This window comes from Corvus hawaiiensis, chromosome 5, assembly GCF_020740725.1.
Source record: "Corvus hawaiiensis isolate bCorHaw1 chromosome 5, bCorHaw1.pri.cur, whole genome shotgun sequence".
Lineage (NCBI taxonomy): Eukaryota > Metazoa > Chordata > Aves > Passeriformes > Corvidae > Corvus > Corvus hawaiiensis.
The window spans coordinates 1,757,913-1,783,285 of NC_063217.1; the positions used below are offsets into that span (position 1 = coordinate 1,757,913).

Below are 25,373 nucleotides of genomic sequence, written 5' to 3' on the forward strand. Positions count from 1 at the left end.
AGCTGACATCGATCCCTGCACGGTTCAGCAGCTCTGAAAGGCAGCAGGAGGCTGGGCCTTAATCCCTTGAGCCTTTCATCCCTTGGAAAAGCCAGATATTTTTCCTCTTGTCACGGCTGGAGCGAGCCGGAGGTTCCTCCTTGCCAGGGTGCAGTGCCACAGCTCCAAAAGTCACAGCCGAGGGCTGTGTCTGTCCTGCTGCTGGAGGGACACCGGAGCTGCCCCTTCCCTCTGGGGGCTTGGATTGAGGAGCGGAGCGGGATCTGTTATCCTGGTTCCATGCTGAACAATCCCTGTTGGATCCCTGCAGCATTTTCCCTGAAAATCCAGCAAAAATTTTACCCCTCCTGGTTGAGCTCCCATGGATTTAGGGGTGTGAGGCCTTTTAAGCTGCAGTTTCCGGATTGGGAAGCAGGAAAATTCTTGGAAGTCTGCAGAGGCCAAGGAGCCTGGATCTCTTATCCTGGTGTTGAACAATCCCTGTTGGATCCCTGCAGCATTTTCCCTGAAAATCCAGCAAAAATTTTACCCCTCCTGGTTGAGCTCCCATGGATTTAGGGGTGTGAGGCCTTTTTAGGCCACTGTTCCTGGGTTAGGAAGCAGGAAAATTCTTGGAAGTCTGCAGAGACCAAGGAGCCTGGATCTCTTATCCTGGTATTGAACAATCCCTGTTGGATCCCTGCAGCATTTTCCCTGAAAATCCAGCTAAAATCTCCTGGTTGAGCCCCACCCAGCCTGGCATGGATTTAGAGGTGTGAGGCCTTCTAGGCTGCAGTTCCTGGACTGGGAAGGAGGAAAATTCTTGGAAGTCTGCAGAGGCTGAGGAGCTTTGCATGAAGGAATCATCTCTGACTTTGGCATGAAGTTGGAAAACACTGGATTGCTCCTCAGGGCTTTCCCAGAGTGTCCTCAGGTGGGACCTGGAACAGGATTTGCTGGTTCTGCCTTGTCCATCCTCCGGCAGGGAACAAACATCAGCTGAACTTTTCCATGGAAAGAGGAATCCACAGGCACAGGATGGGCTCAACCTGCCCCTGGCAGATCCTCCACCCTCACATGCGGCTGCTGTCATCCAGGGACATGGAATTACCCGGGATAACCAGCATTTGTCCTCATTTTTAATCCGTTTTATCCTATCCCAGTCCTGGCTGTGACTCCAAGCAGCTCAGCCTCACTTTGCTGGAGAGAGGTGGGAATTTTGGTGGCCACTCTTTTCTTCGGAAACCCTTGGAAGTTGGACTGAAGATGCTATGAATCCCCTGAAAAGACACTTCCCATCCCAAGCTTTTCTTGACCTTTTCCGGACTTCCCGAATTATTCTGAAAACACGGGATGCCAGCACTTCCCACATTCCCAGCCTTTCCTGGCGCTGCGTGTGCAGAACCGTTGGGATGGAGCTCCCAGGTGAAGGAATCCCAATTCCTTGTCACAACAGCTGGGCTTGAGTTGGTTTTGACCCGAATGAACTTAATTAATTAATTAATGAAAAGCTTCAGACCAGGATTAAATGAGGGGGTTCATTCCCAACTTAAATATGGACAACCCCAAAGTCGGCATAGACAGAAATTCCAGCAGAAGCCACCAGCTCTGGGAATTTTGTGCTGCTTCTTGAGGGAAATGTTGCCTTTCCCCTTTCCCTTCTTTTTTCCCTTTCATCTCCCGCTCCCTCCCAGTGTCTCCCAGTGCTCAGAATTTTGGGAATTGTGCTGCTGACCTCGGTTTCTTCCCTGCATTTCTCTTTTCCAGCCCCAATGAGGAGCGGGATTTTGGAGGTGTCTTCTTGGCTCTTTTCCTGCCAGCTGCCAAATTCCCGTCTGGAGCCACATTTTAGGGAGAAAGGAATACTTTTTAAAAGCAGCCTATGGAAACTCCAGGTTAATTGTATTTACTCCTAAAATTAATGGACTCCTTCCATTTTTGGATGATTCCTGCCCTGCCGGTGAATATTCCACATTCCTTAAACCCTGAACAAGGAGCTTCAATGACTTTATGGTTGGGAAAATTCTTCTTTTCTTCTTTCTGTGTTTTTTCCCTTTTTTTTTTAATGGAGGGTGAGGAGGAAGCTGGAGGTCCTCGAGAGGTTTCTGTGAAACCGCCCCCGTCACTTCACATTCCTGGCATTTTTCCTTGGAATTGTGTCCAGGTAACGTCACCCACTTGAGAGATGGATTTGAAGTGCCCTGAAAGGGATCGGTTTTCCCTCTGAAAGTACTTCTGGAATAACCACACGCATTATCCTGGGGAAATATGGAGTTGTGCTCCTGGGATGCTGCACAGCAACAATTCCCAATCCTTCTCTGGGCTGCTCCTCACTCCAAGAATTTCACCCACTTCCTCTCTTTTCCCTTTGTCTCCTGACTGTTCAGATCCCAAGTTTTCTGATGCTCCCGGGATATTTCCCTGAGCCATGGAATATTCTTTTCCAGAGCAATAAATGGCATCAACAATACCCAAGGATTTGATCAGTATCTGGAATTTGGATACTTTGAAAATGGATCTAAAACCTTCCCTATCATTCACGCTCAGAATCTTCTCTTTTTCCATTACTTAGAGGCTTCTGCTTGGAGTTCATGGATCACAATGCTAGATCCTCAAAATCCTATAAATTCTGTGCCTGGACCCAAAATGGGGGAGATTCCTTCACGGCAGCTGGTGGACATGACCCTGGAATTCTTGAGGAATTCTTGGAAATGAGGAAGGGAAAACTCAAATCAACCTGAAGTCTGATCAAGGTTCCCAGGATTTTGGTTCCATCTGAAACAAAATTTTTGGGTTTCTTTTGGATTCCTGGAGTAAAGGAAAAGCAGACTCGGGATCGGGTAATCAGGAAAAGGTGGCTGCTTCCACTTCCATGCTGTGGCTGAATAACCAAGGAACTCTTCTGTGCTTTTGGGGGGAAAAAAAGGAATTTTTTCCATAAATCCCAAGAAATTAGGTGATCCCAGAAAATGCAGCTGGCCCAGTTTTGACAGGACTTCCTAATTAATGGATTGTTTGTGGAAAAATTGGGAGGCAGATCCCACTTTTTCATCAGGAAGAGAAGGAGGAGTCAGTGCAATAACAGTCATCTCACATCCAGCCTTTTTTAGGGATATGGAAAACTGGGCCAGGAACACCTATCCCAGTATTCCAGTACTTTAAGGGAGCTTAGAAAAAGGAGGGAGAGGGACAGGAGGCAGGGAATGGCTTCCCAGTGGGAAAGGGGAGCTTGGGCTGGGATGTTGGGAAGGAATTGCTGGCTGGGAGGGTGGGGAGGGGCTGGGCTGGAATTGCCAGAGCAGCTGGGGCTGCCCCTGGATCCCTGGGAATGTCCAAGGCCAGGCTGGACACTGGGGCTTGGATCCACCTGGGATGGTGGGAGAGAAAACCCACTGGAATTTCAGATTCCCAAACCTGCCAGGGGTCAGGACGCGTTTGGACACTCCCAAGCACAGGGGGGATTCTTTGATCTGTCCTGGTGCAGGACTTGGAGTTGGGCTTGGATCCTCGTGGGTCGCTTCCGACTCAGGATATCCTACAATTCCATGGATTTTGTGCTTACCACTCCTCACAAAGGGCATCTCCCTGGTTGGGATGGGGAATTTATCCGGTGGGATCAGCTGGGAGGGATGTGGGGACACTGGGAATGTCCCCCCTGCACGGAGCCAAGCCGGAGTGCGAACCCAGCGTGGCAAAATTGGGATGGGGAGGAATTTTGTTGGGACTTGTCAAGGCAGAACTGGGATCTCATCCCAAACTCCTCGTGCCAGAATCCACCCTAAACAAGTTGGGGAGAAAAAATGGGATCCTGCCTTCTTTGTATCCCTATTCCCTGTGGATGAGAGAGGAGGTGGATCACACAGGAGGTTTCCTGAAATATTCCTGAAATATTCCGGGAGAAAAGCTTGGGAAAGGCATGAAAAGGTCAAAGTTCAAGCGCTGCCTCACCTGAGGAGCTTCCTGCCAAATCCAGGGCTGTGCCAGAGTCACGGATGGAAGGATTTGGCTCCGGTTACTCACGAAAGGCGGGGAAAGGGGGAGGAGACGAGGAAGGAAAGGAACAGGGAATAAACCCGTGCTGGCAGATATCCCTGGAATGCGCTGCCAGGTGCCTGACTCGTTCTCCTGGTTGGGTTTAGGCTCCAGAGGCCTCTGCTCCTGGGATTTCAGTGGGAGTCGGTGTCCATGGGGTGTTTTTGTGGCACTGGGACAAACTGTCCCTTTGTCACCCACTCCAGTCTTCCCCCCCACCAACAAACTTCGCTCTTCATCCCAAGATTTTCCCTTCTCTGCTCCAGGAGCCCTTCAGGAGTTGCTCCAGCAGTGATGGGGACTCAGGGCAGGCTCCAACTTTCTCCCAGTTCCTGCTTTTCCCAGCCAGGGGTGTTTGAGGTGAGCACCGAATTTGGGATGAATTAAGTTCCTATCCCAGATTTTGGGTTGGGGTCACCTCTGGTGGCCTTGAGATGGGGGAGGTGACACCCGGCACAGGTTGGTTGTCTCTGGCGTCGCTCCCACATTGGGAATGGGCAGCATTTATCATTCCCAAGGGCTTTCCCGTGTGGAACGTGCCTGTGTGGAGAGGTTTCATCTCTGACCTGGCTGGGTGTGACCAGAGACCCTTCCAGACCCCTCGGTGACATTCCCAGCCCAGCCAGAGGGTTGAGACCCCAGGAAAAGGTGGAATCAGGACTGGTGAGCAGGATTGGGTATCAGGAATTGATGGTGCCTCCGGAGGAGATTCCAAAGAGGGAACGGATTCCAGGAGCTGCTGGAGACAGCCCAGGATGGAGCTCCCAAAATCCTCTGTGAACTCCAGGCCTGTGCCTCAGGATGGCTCCACAGGCTCTCCCACGAGGAGATCTTTCCCTGTTTCCTACCTCTGGCTGCCAGGGAAACATTGGTGCTGAATTCCAGGAGCATCAATCCCATCCCAGGAACTCCAGAATCTCTCGCTGCGGTTCCTTGCCAGTTGCCCAGCTCCAGGCCCAGAACTCAGCTGGGTATTTCCTGAAGGATTCTCGGAGAATTCCTCATGGAATAAGGACAAACACCCCAAGACCTGATTGATGGGGTTGGGATCTGTCCCTGCCCTTCACCACTGGAAAGGAATTGTGGAATTTTTGGGAACTGGTGGTGGTTTTGCATGTGGCCAAAACGTCTCTGGTGGTGGCCAGAATTCCTGAATATCCAAAATGGGATCCAGTTTCCTTCAGCAAACTCCCAACAGGGCAAAGAGGACACAATTCCTGGTTTATATCCAGGTGCGTTTTCTTTCCCTCTCCTTCCAGCACGGAGCCAAGCAGGAAAAAGCCATCAAACTCCATCAAGGGCTGCTAATTTTAGGGATGGCACTTCTGGCTTAGGGAATCCCCAGGCAGGAGACAGCTGGGAATGTTTTGGGATGGAATCTCAGCATGGATCTTGTTTAGCCTGGAGAAGGGAAGGAGCCAGGGAGAGCTGCGAGCCCCTTGCAGGGCCTAAAGGGGCTCCAGGAGAGCTGCAGAGGGACTGGGGCCAAGGCCTGGAGGGCCAGGAGGCAGGGAATGGCTTCCCAGTGGGAAAGGGGAGCTTGGGCTGGGATGGTGGGAAGGAATTCTAATGGACGTCAAGGAGCCTGGAGAACTGTCCCGAGATGATTCCTCCAGCATCAGCTCAGCTGCTCTCTGCTCCCAGTGGATTTTCATTTCCAGGGATATCTCCTTCCCAGAGCTCTGCTCTTGGAGTGCCAAGCCTGGCTCCTTCCTGTTCCTTCCCACCTCTTCCCAGGTTTTTCTTGTTCCCAGGCTCCCGAGTAGCCCAAATCAACATCTCCATAGCCCAGAAGTTCTTCCTTTTCCTTGCTCCAGGTCATGGAGCAGCTTTTCCTGAACTGGGTCTTCTGGCCCTGGATCCAGCGTTTCCCTGGGAATGCTGGGCCAGTGGGATCATGCCAGCAGTTCTTCCTGGAGCTGTGCAAATCCCTGATTTCTTGGAGTTGGGCCACAACGTTCACTGGGAAATGGGATCATCTTTAAGCTCAGTCTGCTTAAACTCAAGTCCAGCCCCAAAATCCTGTTTCAAGCAGAGGCATTGGAGTGAAAAACTGGGAAAAAATAAAAACAAACCCCGATTCCCTAAAATATTTTCAGGCTTTGGATGGAAAATATTCCCTGAGTTTGCAAATATTTTTGGTGGCCCCAAAACCCGGAATTTTCTATGTTTTTTCCCCTCAGTGAATGAATTATTCATCCCAAAATCTCCTGTGCTGTGTCAGGCTCCAGCTCCCGGTGCTGACCCGAGCCAGGGGTTCTGTCCAGCTCCTCCTCCTGTGCAGACACCATTTATCCCAGGAAAGCTGGAAATGCTTGGAATACTCTCCCACCTCGGCCATGTTTGAACCCAATCCCTGAATATTTTGGCTCCCGATATTTGCTAAAGGAATAACTGGAATATCCAGAGCTTCTCTTGTGGTTTTCTTCCGCGGCAGCGCGAGTTTCCTCTCCTTTCGCCTGAGCTGCCTCTGGAAACCCCGGAATGATCCTGGATCTCTTCCTAACTGCTCAGGAATGTTGATGTAGGAAAGGCCGGAGCTTTCGAGGCAGATCCTAAACCTTGAGTTCTTTTTCCTGATCTTTTCGACTCGGATTGATTCCCCGTTTGGCCTCGGGATGACTCCCAGGTTTGTTACGTCTGTCTGGGCCATGCTTGATTTTTTTAGGGATGAGGTCATACATCCAAGGAATTCTGGGCTTTTCTATTTAGGAATTGCTTTAAACTTCAGGGCATGTTCTTTGCCGCGGAGGGTGCTGGATCTTTAAATCTCCTTTTTGGGGGGATTTTGGGGTTTTTATCAGTGAAGTGTCTTAATTTTTGGGAATTTAAATTCCCACCTGGTGACATTTGTGTTTTTACCTCGGAAAACATCTCACGGATGCTTTGGGAAGAGGTGGGAGGTCTGGAGATTGGAGCAGAAAGTCTTGGGATGGTTCACGGCCCCTCTGTGCTCGGAACTGGAAATTCCTTTGGAAAACCATTCCCCAAATGTGGAATCATGGAATGGTTTGCACTGGAAACTCCACCCTGTGGGTGTTTCTTTATCTCATTCCGTGACAGTCGCAGAAGAATCCCCAATCCCACAACAAGGAATAATCGGATTTATTTTCTGCAGCAAAACCTGACAAATTTGGAATACTTGGGTTTAAAATCCTCTGGCTCGAGATTTCTTTTCATTTTTAAATTGGTCACTCTTTTCCCTGCCCTTTATTCCGTGTCTAAATATAATCCTTAACCCCTTCAACCCCTGCAGATTATTCCGGGATATGTCAGGAATACCCCAATGAAGATAAACATTCCCAAAATTTTCGTATTTCCAAGAAAAAACTAAAAAAATTAATCTTAAAATCTCCCAAAATGGAGGGAAAAAGAAATCCGTGACTTCTCCTTGGAAAATCCCTTTCGCTGTTCCCTCCAATATTGGGAGCACCAAAAAAAATCCCACCCCTCATCCCAATCCGTAAATCAGAGGGAGTCAACTCTATTTTGGGTGGAAATTGGATTTTTCTACGGAAAACCTTGGATTTAGCAAAAAAAAAAAAATCCTCTCAAAACCACGGCCCTGGTTTTCCTTGGGCTCCTTTTTATCCCTGGAGCGAGGCTTTGGAGCAAGGTTATCTTTCCTTTGGAAGGAGGAGAGGGATTCCAGGAATTCCTGATTTTGGAGCACTGGCAGATGTAACCTGGGATGAACTTCCCAAGTGCTGGATGAGGTAGAAAAAAGTCTGGATTCTGGTGTTTAAAATTTAACAATAAAAAGGGGAAAATGAGGGGTTTTTTAAAGCTTTCCCAGTCCCAGATCCATGATTTCACATATAGGAAGGGAAGGAAACCTGGGAATTCCTACTTAGGTTAAATTTTGAGGAGAAAATTATCTAAAAAACGGAAAAATTAGGGTTTTTTTTAAAGTTTTCCCAGTCCTAGATCCATGATTTTACATAGAGGAAGGGAATGAAACCTGGGAATTCCTACTTAGATTAAATTTTGAGGAGAAAACTAAAAAAGAGGAAAAATTTCCAGCTTTTTTCTCCTGAATCCCAGAAAATTCTGCTGCTTTGGGTGCCCAAATTGCAGCTCAAACATCTGTTCCTTATGGATGGGACGGAGGCTGATTTTCCCTCATGGAAGTGGAACAAGAGGAGTTTGTGTCCCTCCCTCAGCCCCTCCTGGCACCATTCCCCGGAAAGCCCCAGCCCGAATCCCACGTTTGTAACTTATCCCTTCCCAAGCTATTTTGGGAGCTAACGTTATTAGCGTCAGGATAATTAGAGGCATTCCAGCTCTGGAATGGATTCCATTCCAGGAGACAGGAGTTTGCTTAGCCCTGGGCTTCGGGCAGCTAAAGTTTCCCGAGTGGAATGGGAGATGAGGATCCCGAACTTCCTTGGGGTGCAGAATTCCATTTGTGTTCCAAAGCCTTGTCTATCCCAATTTCCCTTCGGGATTTCCATCGTTTCCAGCGCTTTGTTGCCCATGGTGGCCTTTCCACGTGACCAGATTCCCCAAGGATGCTGGAGAGTTTGGAATCTGTCACGGGAATGGGAGGAACAGCGAGATCCCGGAGCCAAAAGGAATTTGGGGTGAGGAAACAGGAGCTGCTCCCTCCAAACCTTTGGAGTGTGGAACTGGGATGGGCTGATGGGATTATTCAGGATTGGTTTTCCCAGGAAAAGCTTCCCTCAGGTTTGGGATCAGCCCTCTGGGGGTGCTGAGCTCCCCTCTCCTGGTGAGGCCAGCACTGAAGGATTGGGGTCGGGATTGGGATCAGGGCTCTGGGGGTGCTGAGTTTCCCTCAGCACTGAAGGATTGGGATCAGGATTGGGATTGGGATTGGGATCAGGGCTCTAGGGGTGCTCAGTTTCCCTCAGCACTGAAGGATTGGGATCGGGATTGGGATCAGGGCTCTGGGGGTGCTGAGTTTCCCTCAGCACTGAAGGATTGGGATCAGGATTGGGATTGGGATTGGGATCAGGGCTCTAGGGGTGCTCAGTTTCCCTCAGCACTGAAGGATTGGGATCGGGATTGGGACTGGGGCTCTGGGGATGCTGAGTTCCCCTCAGCACTGAGGGGCTGGAATTGGGATCAGGCTCTGGCAGTGCTGAATTCCCTTCTTGTGAAGGCAGAACTGAAGGAATGGGATTGGGATGGGGGCTCTGGGGGTGCTGAATTCCCTTTAGCACTGAAGGATTGGGATCGGGTTTGGGATCAGGGCTCTGGGGCTACTGAATTCCCCTCTCCTTGTGAGGCCAACGCTGCAGGAGTGGGATTGGCATTAGGATTGGGATCCCTCCGGAGCTGGGCGCTCCGCAGGGCTGCTCCCAGCCCCTCTCCCAGCTGGATCCGCTTCACCAGCTCGGAGGGGGAGACTTTGTTTTCCTCCCAGCTCCCGGAGCTGCCAACCAGGAGGGAAAATCAGGAGGAGAATGGGAGGGGGGAAAAGCCAGGTGGGGGGGAGCTCTTCCCTAACCAATTCCACCTGTTCCCTGCTCCCAGACTCGCTCCAATTTCTGCCCAGCTGGATTTTTACTTTCCACTCTGCCTCAGAGGCTCCTCCAAGAATTAAATTCCTTTCCCAGCCTCCTCCTTGCAGCGGGAGAAGCTGATTAGTGGCTGCCCCTATTTAATTTTCCTATCTGGACTAATTATTCCTCTTGATGGTCCATTTATCGGGCTCGTTTCCCTTCTTATTTTGCTCCAGGATGCTTTTCCAAGGAAGGGAGGAAGGGTAAATAAAAACCAGACAGGCCAAGGAGATGCAATTCCATTCTCGTTGTTCCTTATTTAAATGGATTCCGAATTCTCAGGCCATCCCTTTCTAAAAGGAGCCGATTTGCCCTAAATTTCAGTGGGATTTTATCCCTTTTTCTTTGGTCATTCCCTGCGTTTTTACATAGGTGGGACTCGAGCGTTACCTGGCCTGAATTCCAGTGTTTTACTGGCTCTGCTGGAATGTGTGATCCCACGGATTTATCACGGGCCTGTTGCGTTCCCAAGGCCTCAAACTCACCAGATAACAGCTCTGATAACAAAATAAGGTCTCTGTGGGGGAATTCCTACCTGGAGAGCAGGATGCTATCCAGGGATGGACAGGATGCTTTTCCCTCTCGCTTGCCAAGGTGCATCCAGGGATTGAACCACCCCAAAAGCTTCTTTTTTCCTTAAAAGTTTGGAACTTTATGGACACAAGTGCTCAAAGTGGGAAATTTTGCACCCAGGAATTGAGGGGTGGTCCTTGGATCGAGTTTAACACCCTGGTCCTATTTGGGAAGAATCCACCTAAAAATGGGTTTGTCCCTTCCCAGGTGAGTCCAGCTCAGCAAAGCCGAGGTTTCCAGGTGTTTTCCTCTGTTGGGAGGAGCCAAACTCATGGAAAAGGCTGTGGAATGAAAGCCCTGCAAGCCCTTGGCTCCTCTGACCTGGAACAGGGATCCCAAAATTTCCTAAAGCAACAACCTTTTCCATTATCCATAACATCTTCCAATTTCATGGCTCCTTGGAATCCCATTGGATTTTTTCATGGATCATCTGCACTGTGAACTCCCCATCCCCGGGAGTGTCCAAGGCCAGGCTGGACGGGGCTTGGAGCAGCCTGGGATCCAGCCCAGGATGCAAATCCTACAGCAACAGGGTTGGAATTCACACCAGTAAGTCCTTTGTCTCCAGGAATTTAAGGAATAAACCGGGAGGGCAGTTTGATCGTTGATTACCCATGGAACAGGAACACAACCCGAATTTCAGGGAATCTCGGAGGACCTTCAGCTCTGGTGCAGATTTTTGGGAAAGTAGGAAAAACCTTTGATGTTCTTTCCTTGTGGTGTGAACAATATTCCTTTGGATTTCTTCCTTAGTCTATGGAAGTTTTGGAATCTGTAGAGCGGGAGTGTAAGACCAGGAGTGCTGCTCAGCTCGGAGAACCTAAAATTCCCAAAGGAATGGGTGGGAATGGTTTCCATCAGGATGTTTCTGGCTGGTGCTCACAGCCGGGGCTCTTCATCCATGTGCCATGGTTGCTTCCCTGGAATCAGGGAAGAGTCCGGAATCGTGGATCCACATAACGGGAATCGGCCTGAACCTTCCTGAAAAAAAGAGCCGACTTTTTGTTTAGCCATTAAAAAGGGGGGAAAAAAAATCCAAGGAGCTGTTTTGTTCCGGAAACTTCTGGGCACATTAAGCGAAACCAGATCCTGGAGGGTGGGGGGAGAGAGGGACACAGGAAAGCAATCAAATCCTACTGGAGGAATTCCTGCTTTCTGGAAGAACATAAACCAGGAGCAGAATGTAAACAACCCTCCATATGTCCCTTGTAAATCAGGAGCAACGGGAATGAATTCCCAGCAGGAACAGGACATTGGGAATGTTTGGCTGGGGAGTCCGTTTGAGGTTTGTTCTTCTTGATGGATTTAATTTGGAATTTATCCTTCTTTTCTCTCCTCTTCCTGCTCCCCCAGGATGAACCATGAGCCGAACTCTCCGAAGCGGTGCCTGGAATAATTCCAATGGATTAATTAGGCAGGGCTGGAGGACTGGGAGTAACAAGGTCTGACAATGGTCCCTCCATCAGAAGATGGTTGGGAAAAGGCTGGATTTTCTTCCTGGGTCCATCAGCCACCTGTGCTGGTCGGTGTTTGAGCTGGGAAGGTCATTCCTGGTTTATTTACATTCCAAGGAGCAGCACGTGTTGGTGATCCCTCTTTAAAGTCTCTTGGGAATACGTTTTTGCAGCTGGAAAATGACTTTAAAAGTCATTTCCAAGCGACTCCATTTATCCTTGAGAAAAGCTCCTTCTCCTCCAAATCCTTTTTCTAACCAAGGGGGGGAAAGTATGGGCACGGGACTTAATGGGATTGGGTTAGAAAGGACCTTGGAGATATCTCATTCCGGCCCTTTCCATGGGCAGGGAATCTTCCACTAGCCCAGGTTGCTCCAAGCCACATCCAACCTGGCCTGGGACATTTCCAGGGATGGGCAACCTGTGCCAGGTTGGTTGAAGTCTGATGGAATAATCCATGGATTTCGTGGTGCAAAGAGGATTCCAAGGGACGGAAGAGGCCAAGTTTGATGCCCTTTTCCAAACCACCCAATTTACTGTCACAGGGAGCCTGGATAGGAGCTTGGAGCTGAGTCCTGGGAATCAGGATGGGCTTGGCTCCCAGGTGGGTCTATCCAAGATCCAGCTTCTACCCTACAACCCATTTTATGCTTTTTCCTAAGGATGAGAAATGGGAAATTTCCAGGAAAAACTTCCACCATTTTTCTCCTTTCCTTCTGTATGTTTTCATGTTGTGAGATCCCAGATAGCCCTGGTTATTCCAGGATATTCCTTGATCTGGGAGCACAGCTGGGCTTGGATCTCTGATTAAGATGCAAATTAATAATTTGGATTCTTTTAAAGCCGACAAAGGGCAAACTGAACTTAAAACATGTCCTAAAGATAGAGGCTGAAGGAGAAAATCCCTTTTTTCCATGTTCAAAGGAATAAAGGCCTCTCCTGGCTTGCTCTTTTTGGGAAATGGGGGATCCAAGGGACAAATCCACCCTCTGGAACATTTCGGGACTTCACCTCATCCCCATTTCAAAGCCACCTCCAGGAGAGTTTAGGGAAGGAGGCTCGTTTCCATAATCCCATCTCTCCCCCTAAAATCCAGGCATTTGTAGTAATTCATTAAAATTGGGATTAGCACCGACCCTTTCCGGTATCAGGGAGCTGATTCCAGCCTGGAATCCGCCCCCACCTCTCCTGTTTGGCATCACTCCCTGCTCAAGGCGAGTCTTAAACTTCAAGCGGATTCGGAGAGACTTTCTGCAAGCCCTGCCTGCCCTTCTCACGCCAGCTCCGATCTCTGGTGTCAGCGACGGGAACGTGCCTGAGCCGAAAGGTTGGGTGGGAAGCAGGATCGGGAGGAGCTCCTCGGCTCCTGTGGAGCTTCAAAGGTCACTTTTCCCTCTTGGGCTGCCGGAGTGTGACAGGCTGTGGGTGAAATCCGAGAGAAGCCTCCTGCTGCTCTGGACGAGAGGTTTGAACAGCAGGGATGAAGGAAATCAGGATTCTCCTTGCTCATCACAAAGTTGGGGATTGCTCCAGAGCCTATGGAAGCAGCTTTGGTCTTGTCCATGATGTGAGACTGAGCTGACCCGGAAGAATTTGGGAGGTGTGGATTTGCAGCCCGGCTGGGACCAGTGGGGTCCAGGGGAGGATTGCCCTAATCATGGAATTGTTGAGGTTGGAAAATCCTGCAGGATGGGCAAATCCAAGCTGTGCCCGATCCCCACCTTGGCACTGAGGGACACATCCAGGAATTCCTTGGACACCTCCGGGGATGGGAACGCCAAAGCTCCCTGGGCACTTCCAAGGCCTGAGCACCCTTTCCATGAGGAAATTCCTGCCGATGTCGATGCTGAGCCTCCCCTGGCAGAGCTGAAGGCTGTTCCCTCTTTTCCTGTTATTCCCTGGGAGCAGATCCCAAATCCCACCTGGCTCCAACCTTTCAGGGAGTTGTGCAGAGCCACAAAGTCTCTCTGGATCCTCCTTTTCTCCAGGCTGAGCCCCTTCCCAGCTCCCTCAGGAATTCTCCAGCCCCTTCCCAGCTCCGTTCCCTTCCCTGGACACACTCCAGCCCCTCCATGTCTCGGGGGACCACCCAGGGCTGTGCAGGAGCTCTGGAAGGATCTCCTGGTTCCCTGTCCTGCACCACAGGAGCCAAGCCCGCAGTGTCCAAGCTTTTATCCACACCTGGAAGTGGGTGTGTCCTATGGAAATCCCCTCCAGCGGCACAGGAGGAATTCCAGTCCCTTGGAGAACTGTGGGAACAAGCCACGTGGGTTGTCCTGGGATCCTCCAGCCACCTGAGGAAGCAAAGCCCCAGCTCTGGGGTCACAACCCATCCCTGGGTGTGTCCCAACTCCAAACTGGGATTTCCCCTGAGCCAGGACACATCTCCAAGAGCCCGGAGCACCCCCTGGCTTTGCTGCTTGGGCAGGTCCCTCACAACATCCAGGTTTTCCAGAGCATGGATCAGCTCTGCTGTGGAGCTGATACCGCAAATCAGGGGCTGTGCTAATCCTGTCCTGCTAAGCCAGGTCTGGAAAAGCCAGGAACTGCCGTTCGGAGATGGAGGAGCTGCCTGGATTGGGGCTAGCTGGAGGCTGGAGAGTGTCCAGGTGCTTCATCCTGGAATAAACCTTCCCAAGCTCCTCAGCAGCCGCGGGATCATGGGATCAGGACGGAGCTGGACCTGAGCTGCACCCGGACAAATGGAGCTGTCCCGGGCTGGGTTTCATGGAAGTGACTTCCTCAGGGAGTCTCTTGTTTGTTCCTTCAAGGAGGCATCATCCCACAAGGAACATCCCATCCAGCACATTTAGGAGCTGATGGGATGATCCCATTGTTTGGTTTTCTTTCCTTAATTAAAACACACAAATTGCAGGCAAAAAAAAAAAAAAGCAAAGAATCCAGAATCCATTTGTTTTATTTTATTCCTCTTGTTTCCTGGAACAATCTCCAGGGAAATAAAGGAAGCTCCAAAAAAAAGGAGGAACAATGTCCATGTGGAGGCTGCGGGTTCCCGTAAATGGACTTTGGAAGGAGAGGAAGGGAAAGAAAAAAGGGATTGAGCTCCTGATAAATGAGGGTCGGGATTGGGAAGGCCGGAGATGCGCGACGGGGAGCTCCCTGCTGGATCTGTTCTGTGGGAAGGGGAGGGAGGAAAAATGAGGATTTTGGAAGGTGCCTGTCCTCAGTTCATGGCCAAGGAACACGGGGAAGGGGAATGGATGAGGCCACATGGAAAGAGCCATGGAAAAGAAACCGGGAGTATTACGGATGTGGAATTTGAAGGGTTCCACATGGTTTGAGATATCCTGCCCAATCCAGGGGTGTGGAGAGGAGGGAATTCTCGTTCTGGAAGTGGCAGGGGTCCTGGCTTGGGAAGCAGAATCCTGCTCTGCCATCCGCTTCCCTGGAGAAGGCATCGCTCATCCCAGGTTTTTGGCAGAAAATTCCCAACCCGTCCCAGTCTCAGGGATGTGGCTGTGGCTCCCACCGTTCCCTTGCAACATTCCATGGAGGGGAAATCAATTCAATGGCTCCGCTTCCCATTTCCGCTCTTCCCACCTCCGTACCCTCCCCACATCCCTCTGCACATTCCCAAGGGCAGGAATGATCCGGGAGAGCTCCTCACCCTGTGTGGAACCCTCTGCTTGCCCCTTGTCCTGAGCAGCTGGGACAATTCCTTTGGATCTTTCCAAGGGAGTGAGGGGGTCTGGAATTCCTGGCCTGCAACTCCCAGCGTTTCCCTCCATGTGCTTGACCCCTTCTCCAGTAATTGCTCCCCTGGGATTTGGGAAGAGCCACCTGGAACAGCTGGAGGCTGGATGGGGCTTTAGGGATGCTCAGCCCTTTCCCACCTGAGCCCTGCCAGGACTGTCCACACCCCTCAACTATTTATTATTTATTATTTATTATTATTTATTATTTATTATTTATTTATTTTTTATTTTTCTTTTTTCTTTTTTATTTAATATTTATTAATTCTTATTTATTAATTCTTATTTATAATTTGTATTTCAATTTTATTTTTATTTTAATTATTCTCCGTTTACATTATTTCTTATTTGTATTCTTATAATATTTATATTTTTATTCTTTGTTCTTTTATTCTTTATTCTTTATTTACCCCACGTTATTTCTTTTTCATTAATTAACTATTTTAATGATTCACCGACTATAAAATCATAAAATCACGGAATGATTTGGGTTGGAAGGGACCTTAAGGATCCTCTGCTTCCTTGGGCACGGAACCTTCCACTAAAAAAATCTAAGGAAAAAGCCCTAAAATCCAGATTAGCCAAAGGACCTGGGGGAAGTTTGGAAAGCGGGGCTGGGTTTGGGATGCCTAAAATTTGTTTTAACCTGTCGTGGAGCACCCAAAAATCTTCAACAAAATCCCCGATTTCTTTGGGAAAAAGAAATTGAGGAAACAAAGTAGTTCAGGACAATTTCTGATTCCAAAGTCCAATATTTGGAGAAAAATCCCTCCCTCTTTCTTGGCCTAATGAGGAATCCCAAAAATCCAGTATTTGGAGAGAAATCCTTCCCTCTCTCTTGCCCTAATGAGGAATCCCAAAAATCCAATATTTGGAGAAAAATCCCTCCCTCTTTCTTGGCCTAATGAGGAATCCCAAAAATCCAGTATTTGGAGAAAAATCCTTCCCTCTCTCTTGCCCTAATGAGGAATCCCACAGCTGAGAAAAGCCATTTGGTCAAGGCTTGGTTTGGAAAAAACAGCAAATCCCAAAAAATCCATCGAAGTGTCGTTATCCATGAGCTCCTAACGAGCAGAAAATGAGCAGAACGAGCCGCTCTCATCACGCTGCAGGACTGGTCCCACATCCCGTTGCCTGAGGAAAATGGGGAAAGGAAGGATGAGGGGGATATGGGATGATCGGGATTGTTTCAGGAAGCAATGGGAGATGGCAGCTGGAGCAACGCTCCCGATCCAGCTGGGACAGAGAGGGAAGGATGCGGAGCAGAGAGAGGGAAAACAACCCCAAGCACCACCCCTGTTTTGTTTCCCATTATTGCTCTAATTCCAGGCTAATTGGAAACGGCCTGGATGTGTTTAGGAACACGAGGAACATCTGGATCTCATTGGAAGAGCTCCGCTTTTCCGAGTGGCGCCTTCCATCTTCATCCCAGGCCAAAGATTCCCACATCACGACTTGTCCTCTTTCTTTCTCTCCTTTTTTTTTTTGTTTTTTTTTCCCCTTCCTTTCCAGCAAATGGGAGGTTGAACTTTCGACTCCGTGGAAAACAGTTGGAGAGAAACCCTGAGAAATCCCGGGAGAGCCATTGAGCCTTTCTTCCCATTATCCCTCTTGATTCCCTGCAGCTTCTCGGTTCTTTCAATCCAGCCCAGAGCTGTTTCATGCTGGTGGCACGAAGGGGAAAATGGGAAGGGACAAGAGGAGGGGGAAAGAAATGGAAAAAAAAAAAAAAATAGGGAAGAAGAGTTTGTAAGGTCAGATGTGGAGAAACAAAGACAATCCATGGAAAACTGTCCCTGAGCTGGGCCGGGAGCTGAGCTTTGCCAAAGGGATGGATCCACACAAATATTCCATGATTTTCTATTCCCATCCCAGCTCCTTTAGGAAGTTCTCCTGCAGGCCCACAGTTATCCGAGGTCATGGAAAGGGCTCTCCGTGGGGGTTTCTGCCGGGATTCCCAAGGATTTTCCTCCATCTCCCTGTGGCTGGGTTTCCTCATATTCCAAAGGCAGGGCTGTCAGCTTTCTCCATCATCCAATGGAGCTGAGGAAGGTCCAGGGAAAACCAAGTCTTGGTCCCCCCAGGGCAGATGGTTGGGAATTCCCCTTGTTGGTGGAAGCCAAACAAAGCCATTTCTGGGATCAGGACACATTCCCAGATTCCTGCTTTCCTCCCTTTTCCTAAGGCCCATCTCCAGGAGTTCTGGCTTTCCCAAATGGAACAGCAAGGAAGGAGCCCCAGATCCAAGAATCTCCTTGCGGGCTAAGCCGAACGGCAAATCCCGATTCTTCTCCTGGACCTGTGTCTCCAGTGCTCCTCTGGCTTTGGAAAGCTGCAGGATTGTCTCCTATTGGGAATTCTGTGGTCTCCGTGGCTCAGAGAGAGGAGACCATAAAGGGATTGTGGGAATCTTCCCCTCCTCAGCCAGGAGATGGGTGGAGAACTCCTAATTTCCCAGCCTTTGGAGAAGAGGGGCTTTTAGGAAGAGGGAGGAAATCTGGGAATGTGTCCTGATCCCAGAAATGGCTTTGTTTGGCTTCCACCAACAAGGGGAATTCCCAACCATCTGCCCAGGGGGGGACCAGGACTTGGTTTTCCCAAACCCATCCTCAGCTCCCTTGGATGACGGAGAAATCCAGTGGCTCTGCCTTTGGAGTGTGAAGAAACACAACCACGGGGAGATGGAGGAAAATCCTGGGGAATCCCGGCAGAAACCCCCACGGAGAGCCCTTTCCATGACCTTGGATAACTGTGGGCCTGCAGGAGAACTTCCTAAAGGAGCTGGGATGGGAATAGAAAATCATGGAATCCGTGAGGTTGGAAAAGACCTCCAAGGTCACCAAGTCCAACCACCAGTCCATGTCCCCAAGTGCCACTTCCACTTGTCCCTCTCCAAAGGTTCTGTTGGAGATGGGAATCGGAAGAATTCCAACGCTGAGAAAAATAAAGGGAAAAGATTAAGGATCTGCTCCTCCAAAGGCACTCCAAAAGAAATCAAGTTAGATAAGAAAATCCAAGATTAGAAGATGTTGATGGAATTATCTTGGCATTAATCAATTCCATTTTAATAAAAATTGCGTCTTTGGGTTAATTTTTAATTAAAAGCCTTGAGGTTTTCCTTTCCTTCCTAATTTTGCCTTTTTTAAAAAATAGAAATGCATTAAATAGTTTAATTTAAATAAAATTACAGTAAATCCATTTTTATGTCATCCCATAGAATTTTAGATATATTTTATCTTTCTATATTTTATATACTTTATAACATATATTATAGTATTTTATTATATTCATATAAATATGATGTATTTATAGAGGTACTCAATATTTTAGAAAGCTAAAAATTAATATAATAGTATATTATTAATGAAATTAATGGTAAATAGTCAAATAATATTATTAGTGCAATGAATAGCTTATTATAAGTTTAATAATTAAAGTTTCGGGGGAAATGAAAAAGGATTGGCTTAACTGGGCTTGGTTTGTCTTCCTTTTGCCTTGGAAAATGTTTATTCCTGGACAAATTCCTGCCTGGAACTCTGGAAGAAACACGTGAGTGATGGATGAACCATTTCCTCCGGGTGATTTTATATCGCAGGGAGCGCCGATCATTCCCAAACCATGGATTCAGGGAATCACTGAGGCTGGAAAAGGCCTCGTGATCCGCGGGTCCAACCGGGGCTGTGCGGAGATGGAAGCGGAGCAGAGATCCCACTTTTCCTCCTGCCAGGACTTCAACTTCTCCCAAAGGCATTCCAGGGGAAAAGGGCCTTGCAGGAATCAGCTTTTCCCACCAGGCAAAGGATTCTCCTGGGTGTTCCCGCAGCGGGATCCGAACGGGAGCCAGAGCAGGGGGCCAGAAGGGGATGGAAGAAGCTGCAGCTCCTTATCCATCGGATTGATCCAAAGGGAAGGAGCTGAAGCAGCAGTGGGAGGATGATGCTCCACATTCCCATTTTCCCAGGAACCGCTCCTGTTTTCACTTGGAAGCAGAACAAACCCAATGCCTTTGGAAACCGCCAGGAATTTTTCTCGCCAAAAACAAGAGTTCAAGGAATTCCTGGGTTATTTTATGGGATTTTAATCATATTTTATTATATTTATGTTATTTCTCCTTGTGTTATGGAAGGTGCTCCTGGCATCCCATAATGCCCTGAAATCCTTCCAAAATCCTATTTTTATTTTCTTTTTCCCAAATCCTTGCGAGCAGCTGCTAGCGAGAATTCCTTCTCATCCCTCCTGGATCAAAGGAGCTCCTGTTTGTGTTGTAATTAAGGTGCTTCATTACTGATTAATTACAACACAAACAGGGCAGGCTTTGATCTCCAAAGGGAGATCGGAGATTTCCCTGGAATGGTTGGAAACGGCAAACAAAAGGAAATCAGGGAATACTTCCATGACTCAATCATGACAGCCTGAGTCACACTGCCTGATGAATCCATGGAAAATTATCAAAATTATTCCTCCAGAATTACAATAACACAAATAAAACAACGCCCCAGAAATCTAAAATACGATCCCGGTGTTTTTTCCTTATTTTTCTGAAATTCATCTCCCTCTGATTCTTTCCCTGGAATCTCCACACTTCCACGAGGAAACTCTGGAATTGTGGTGTGTCCAAAAAGTTCTGTTCTCAGTTAGGAACTCTTTTTCTAGAGGTTTTCCAAGCATCTTTTTTGGGGCTGCCTGCCCAAAAAATGGTGCTGAGAGTCAGATTTAAGGGCTTAAGTGCCCTAAGTCAGCTGTTCCCAGGAAAAATTCCAACTGTTTCCATCTTCCCGTTGTCACTTGATCCTGTCCCATAAATCATGGACCCCTCCGTTGGACACTATCATGGAATAAATCAGGGAAAAGGGAAGTGTTAAAGGCTCTTTTTTGCAATAAAAACAGGAAAAATAGTTAAATGAGTCCAAATATTTAAAATAATTTAAAAAGACATTGGAGCTGAGCCCAAAGTCCAGCCTAGGGAAAGAACTGGATGCAGAATGTTGGGATGAGTGGGATTCACTGGGGTGGGCAGCTCCTGGAGTATCCAAAGCCAAGGCAGGGCTGTCCCTGATCCATTAGGGACAATCTGGGACAAGTCCTGCCCTTAATACTGATAGCTCGGTTTACTGGGCTGGGCTTTTTAGGTCTCTCCTAAATCTTCCAGTGGCAGTTTCCCAGTGTTCCCATCCCTGTGGAATCCAGGAGTCAATCAATCCAGGAGCATCCTGGAGCTTCCTGGGAGCATCCAAGGTCATGGGATGGTCAGCGGCTGCTTCCCTTAGAATCATGGAATGGTTCAGGTGGGAAGGGACCTCAAAGATGACCCAGCTCCGCCCCCTGCCACGGGCAGGGACACCCTCTGGAATGTGTGGGATCCCAGAGTCCAGAAATCAGGATAAGGATGAGGGTGAGGCCCTGGCACGGATATTCCCAGAGAAGCTGTGGCTGGAAGTGCCCAAGGTCAGGTTGGACAGAGTTTGGAGCAACCTGGGATGGTGGAAGGCTGGATCCATTTAAGGTCCCTTCCAACTCAAACCATTCCATAATTCCATGATTATCTGACCATAAATTATCCCAGAAATTTCCAAGAGACCGGTGGATAAAATAGTTTTTACTGGAGACTTATTTTTCCTGGAGAAGCCGCCAAAACCAGGACGACCTTCAGTGTCTTCTGTGCCCTGGATTCTCCATGAGGAAATGACTCTGACCTTCTCTGGGAACGTGGGAGAACATTCCGGGCGAACCGGAATCCAGGTTTATCGGATGCCTTTAGTCCTCCACAGTGGCCTAAAGGCCGGACTGGATTGAACCCCTGCAGCATCTCCAGAAGGTTCTGGAGTGGCCCAGGAGCCTCACCCACCCGCCAGACTGAACCACCTCACGGGTTAACAAACTTCCTTCCTTCCCATTCCGCTCCAGATGCGATTCCGGCTCAGTGGAGCAACCAGTTGGCTCCTGGAGCTTCCACCCGGCTGGGACCTGTGTGCCAGGTTCTCTTCCAAAAATATCCCGGTGGCTCCTCTTCCTGGTGAACTGTCACCTACTCAGAGTTCACCACATTTTCTGGGAGGGCCTGGAGTCCTTCCGGTCAGGAGCGATTCCCACCCAACGGAGTCGCACTTTCGGCTTCGTTGCCTCAGTGCAGGTTGTGCAACCCCTTGGCAGAATTCCCAATCATTTGTAACTTGTTGTCTCCGTGTTTTGGTAGGAAAAATAGCTCAAAGGCACTGTTAATAAATCCCTTCATCCCTGGCATTCCCTGTGTCCCGTGCTCCATCCACAATCGCTGGAGCAATCGCGGCCCTTTGGTCCCGTGATGATATCCCAGATCCAGAGATTGGGTGAAACCTGGGAGAAGAGGAACACTGACATTCCCTACGGATTGAGCAAGGCTTTGCTTCACCTGGACATGGGAGTTGTGCTGCATCCAGCTTTTCCATGGCTGGAACGTTGCTTTTCCCGTTTCCATCACACGTTTCCTGGTCTCCTCTGTGTTCTCCTGATGCCAAGCTGGAAACTACAGGAGGAAGAAAAGAAAAATTTGCCTCCCTCTGCTCACCTCTGGAATGAGAACATTTCCCAGCGCTCCCTCTCCTTTTCCTGAAACCTTAGCGGGGACTGAGACTCCGACCTGGAAGCAGCGCCAGGGAGAGCCCTTCCTTGGAAAGAATTCCTTTGATTTTGCCTTGGAACTTGGCCTCTCCTCACCTTCTTCTCCCATCTGCTGATGGGACAAATGGAATCCAAGTCATGAGGCAGATCCATGAACAAGCAACATGATAAGCCAAAAGCTCAGTCTTCCAGCCAGGAATGTTTTCCAGGGCTGTTTTGTGGTGCTCACCGCTGGAATTAGTTGTTCAATGAGCAGATTTTTGATTTTCCAGGAGGGATTTGATATTTCTTTGGAGGAAATCCCAAAAAAAGCCCCTGCACGGATGAGGTTTCTCTGACTCCTGCCTTGGAGCAGCGAAACGAGACCTCTCTGGAAAACTGAACAGCGTGGCAAAGCTTTCCATGGATTTTCAACCCCTTAGACATAGGGAGCTACAAATCCTGGATATTTACCTGAATAAATAAATAAAATAAATAAAATCCTGGATATTTACTTGAATCTCCTCTTCCCTCAGTCTTTGTCTCCCAGAAATTTTAAGCTCGAGCCCATTCCTTGCTTTGTAGGCTCATGAACCTGCAAGTGCAGAAGATCAGGTTAAGGAATTGTCCTTGGGATGCTCATGGAAGTTGTTGTTTTCCTTTCAGGATGCGCTTCCCAGAACCAAAAGACGTTTTGGGACTATTCCCACTTTCTTTTCTTTTTCATGGAATTCCCTGTGATCAAAATGGCCCCTTCTTATCAAAGGCACCAGAGGATAAAACACGACCCCAAAAATGCTCCTCAGGGAAGTGGCAAAAAGTCAGGAATGGGGGAGGGAGGGAAGGAGGGAAGGAGGGAAGGATTTGGGATTTGACAACACTCATAAAATAAATAAATCCGTGCATCTTCCAAGGGAAAGCTCAGGACTTTTCCAGCCTCACTCACCGGCTGCGAACACGGATCCATCCTCATCCCTTTTCCCTCATTTCTGAGGGATGAACCACACAAAACCCCAAGCTCTGAAGACACCTGGAAACCTTCCTGGTCTGTGCCATGGAAGATGAAGCTTTGCCTCAATCCAGGGTTTTTTTTGGGAAAGAACCAGGCCTTACACATTTGCCCTTTCCTCTGGATTTCTCCTCTTTTCCCAGGGAATCCCCTGTTGACAGGATTCGACAACACTCTCAAGAGTCTTTTACGGATTTAATCCATGGAAAAAGACCTTTATTTTCCCTGTACTTTTCAGGAAGCAGCAGGAGCAGGGTTAAATCCCAACAGGCCTCCTTCTCCCTGACTTGGCCCCAACTGGAAGGGCCTGGAGGCTGAAACAAAACAACCCCCAAAAAATGGGAAAAACAACTTTTGTTTCCAAATAAACAAATTCCCTCTGCCCTCAGGTGTGGGACTCCATGAAATCTCCCTCCTCTGCCAAGGCCTGGGCTCCATGTGGAGTCCCTGGCTCTGGAAGAATTTGAGGGATGCTCCAGGCCCTGAGGAAGGCGGGGGGTGACCCCACCCTCCCTTCCATGCCCTTTTCCAAGCCATCTGTGCTTTCTCCCGTGCTCCTAAAGGATTTTCAGTTGTCCTGTTGTTGTTTTTCCTAAGCCCAGCCCCACCGGAGCTCTGCCTCTGGATCCGGGGTTTTAATGGATCTCGGGAAGGACCTGTGGGGTTCACACAAAGGTTCTGCTGGAGCAGGGAGAGCTGGGATGGGGCTGCCAAGGCTAACGGGAGCTTTCCTGGAGCCACATTCCAACCAGGATATAGCAGGGATGGTGCCTAAATTTCCCCCTTCCAGGAACAGCCAGGCTGCAGCGATCCTGCTCCGTTTCCCATTCCGATCCCTGGTGCTGCACTCGTTTTGTTTCTTTGGATCCAGGATCACCTCGGGTTTAATTCTGGGGTGATCAACCTGAGTGTCCTTCCCAGAATCCCAGATCGGTTTGGGTTGGAAGGGACCTTAAATCCCATCCAGTTCCAAGGGCAGGGACACCTCCCACTGTCCCAGGTGGATCCAAGCCCCAGTGTCCAGCCTGGCCTTGGACATTCCCAGGGATCCAGGGGCAGCCCCAGCTGCTCTGGCAATTCCAGCCCAGCCCCTCCCCACCCTCCCAGCCAGCAATTCCTTCCCGATATCCCATCCATCCCTGCCCTCTGGCAGTTTAAAATGCCTTTCTTGGACAGGATAGCAATAAAATAGGGATTTTTAACCCCCGAGATTCCCAGAGAACAGAAAATGCATTTGTATCATCCATGGAGGGAATAAAGGCACCGGAGATTTTGGGATATTTGTTTCACCCAGCTGTGTTCATTTTCAGGTGAAGCTCACATATCACCTCCTTCAAAGACATCAAACTTCCCAGGATCCCAGGATCACTGAGGTTGGAAAAGCCCTCCAGGATCACTGAGTCCAACCTGGGGCCAATCCTCACCTTGGCACTGAGTGCCACATCCAGACATTCCTTGGATACCTCCAGGAATGGGGACTCCAAACCTCCCTGGATGCCTCCAATGCCTGACCACCCTTTCCATGGAGAAATTCCTTGCATTTGCCTTGTTTTCCAGCCCTTTTCCCATGTTTTTTTGCTCTCAGTACGTCCCATCACCACTTTGGGACAACTCTTATGTCACCTTTTCTTCCTTGATGTGTGTCTGCATTCCTGCTGGACCTGAAATCTCTTCCCACTCCTGCCAACACCCAGTAACTTCTTCCAGATCCATTCGTTTCCCTTGTAGTGGGAAAAGGGAATCTTGAGGATATCAGCTGTCCACAAATCCTGGAAAAAACAATGGATGGGTGGAAAAAACCAGACATAAATCCGTGCATCCTCCAAGGGAAAGCTTGGGACTTTTCCAGCCTCACTCACCTGCTGCGAACACGGATCCATCCTCGTCCCCTTCCCCTCGTTTCTCTGGGATGAGAGGAAAGAGAGAATGAAATACAAAACCCCAAGCTCTGAAGGCACCTGGAAACCTTCCTGGTCTGTGCCATGGAAGATGAAGCTTTGCCTCAATCCAGGGGGTTTTTTGGGAAGGAACCAGGCCTTGCACACTTGCAATTTCCTCTGGATTTTCCCAGGGAATCCCCTGTTGACATAAACAATATTTATTTGCAGGTGGCAGAAGCTGAGTAAGGACCTTTAGGCTGGATTCGGGATGAGTAAGTGGAAAATCCCTGAATTTCAGCCTGGGGTTTGCTCACCTTTCAGGAGAGAAATTCCTGCCAGCTCAATTTTCCTGTTTCATGGAGCAACAGGACAATTCCAGCTCCCTGAAGCCAGGGAATTCATAACGGAAAGGTGCTTTGGGATTGGGATCGCTGCAGGCGACTCAAAACACTTAATAGATCTTAATTAATTAATTAACACATGCTGGCCACCTAATTGGTCAGTTTGGGGTATCTGGGTAGAAGCTGAGAAACGAAACGAGATTCCCAAACTGCTCAAGGATGGAGCTGAGATGTCACCACTGCGTTGGAATCCTCTCTTGTGGTGCTGCGGAAGGTGTTGGGATAATGAAC

The 25,373-nt window shown here is 48.9% G+C and overlaps 1 long non-coding RNA gene across 1 annotated transcript; it reads right to left on the reverse strand.

The window, feature by feature from the left end:
* Positions 1-21,694: 21,694 nt before the first annotated feature.
* LOC125326615 lies at positions 21,695-24,933 on the reverse strand. Its single transcript, XR_007203910.1, has 4 exons — positions 24,721-24,933; positions 24,485-24,630; positions 22,368-22,447; positions 21,695-21,778 (listed from the first exon to the last, which is right to left on the reverse strand). It is a non-coding gene; the product is annotated as an uncharacterized LOC125326615 (long non-coding RNA).
* Between the last annotated feature and the right edge of the window lie 440 nt (positions 24,934-25,373).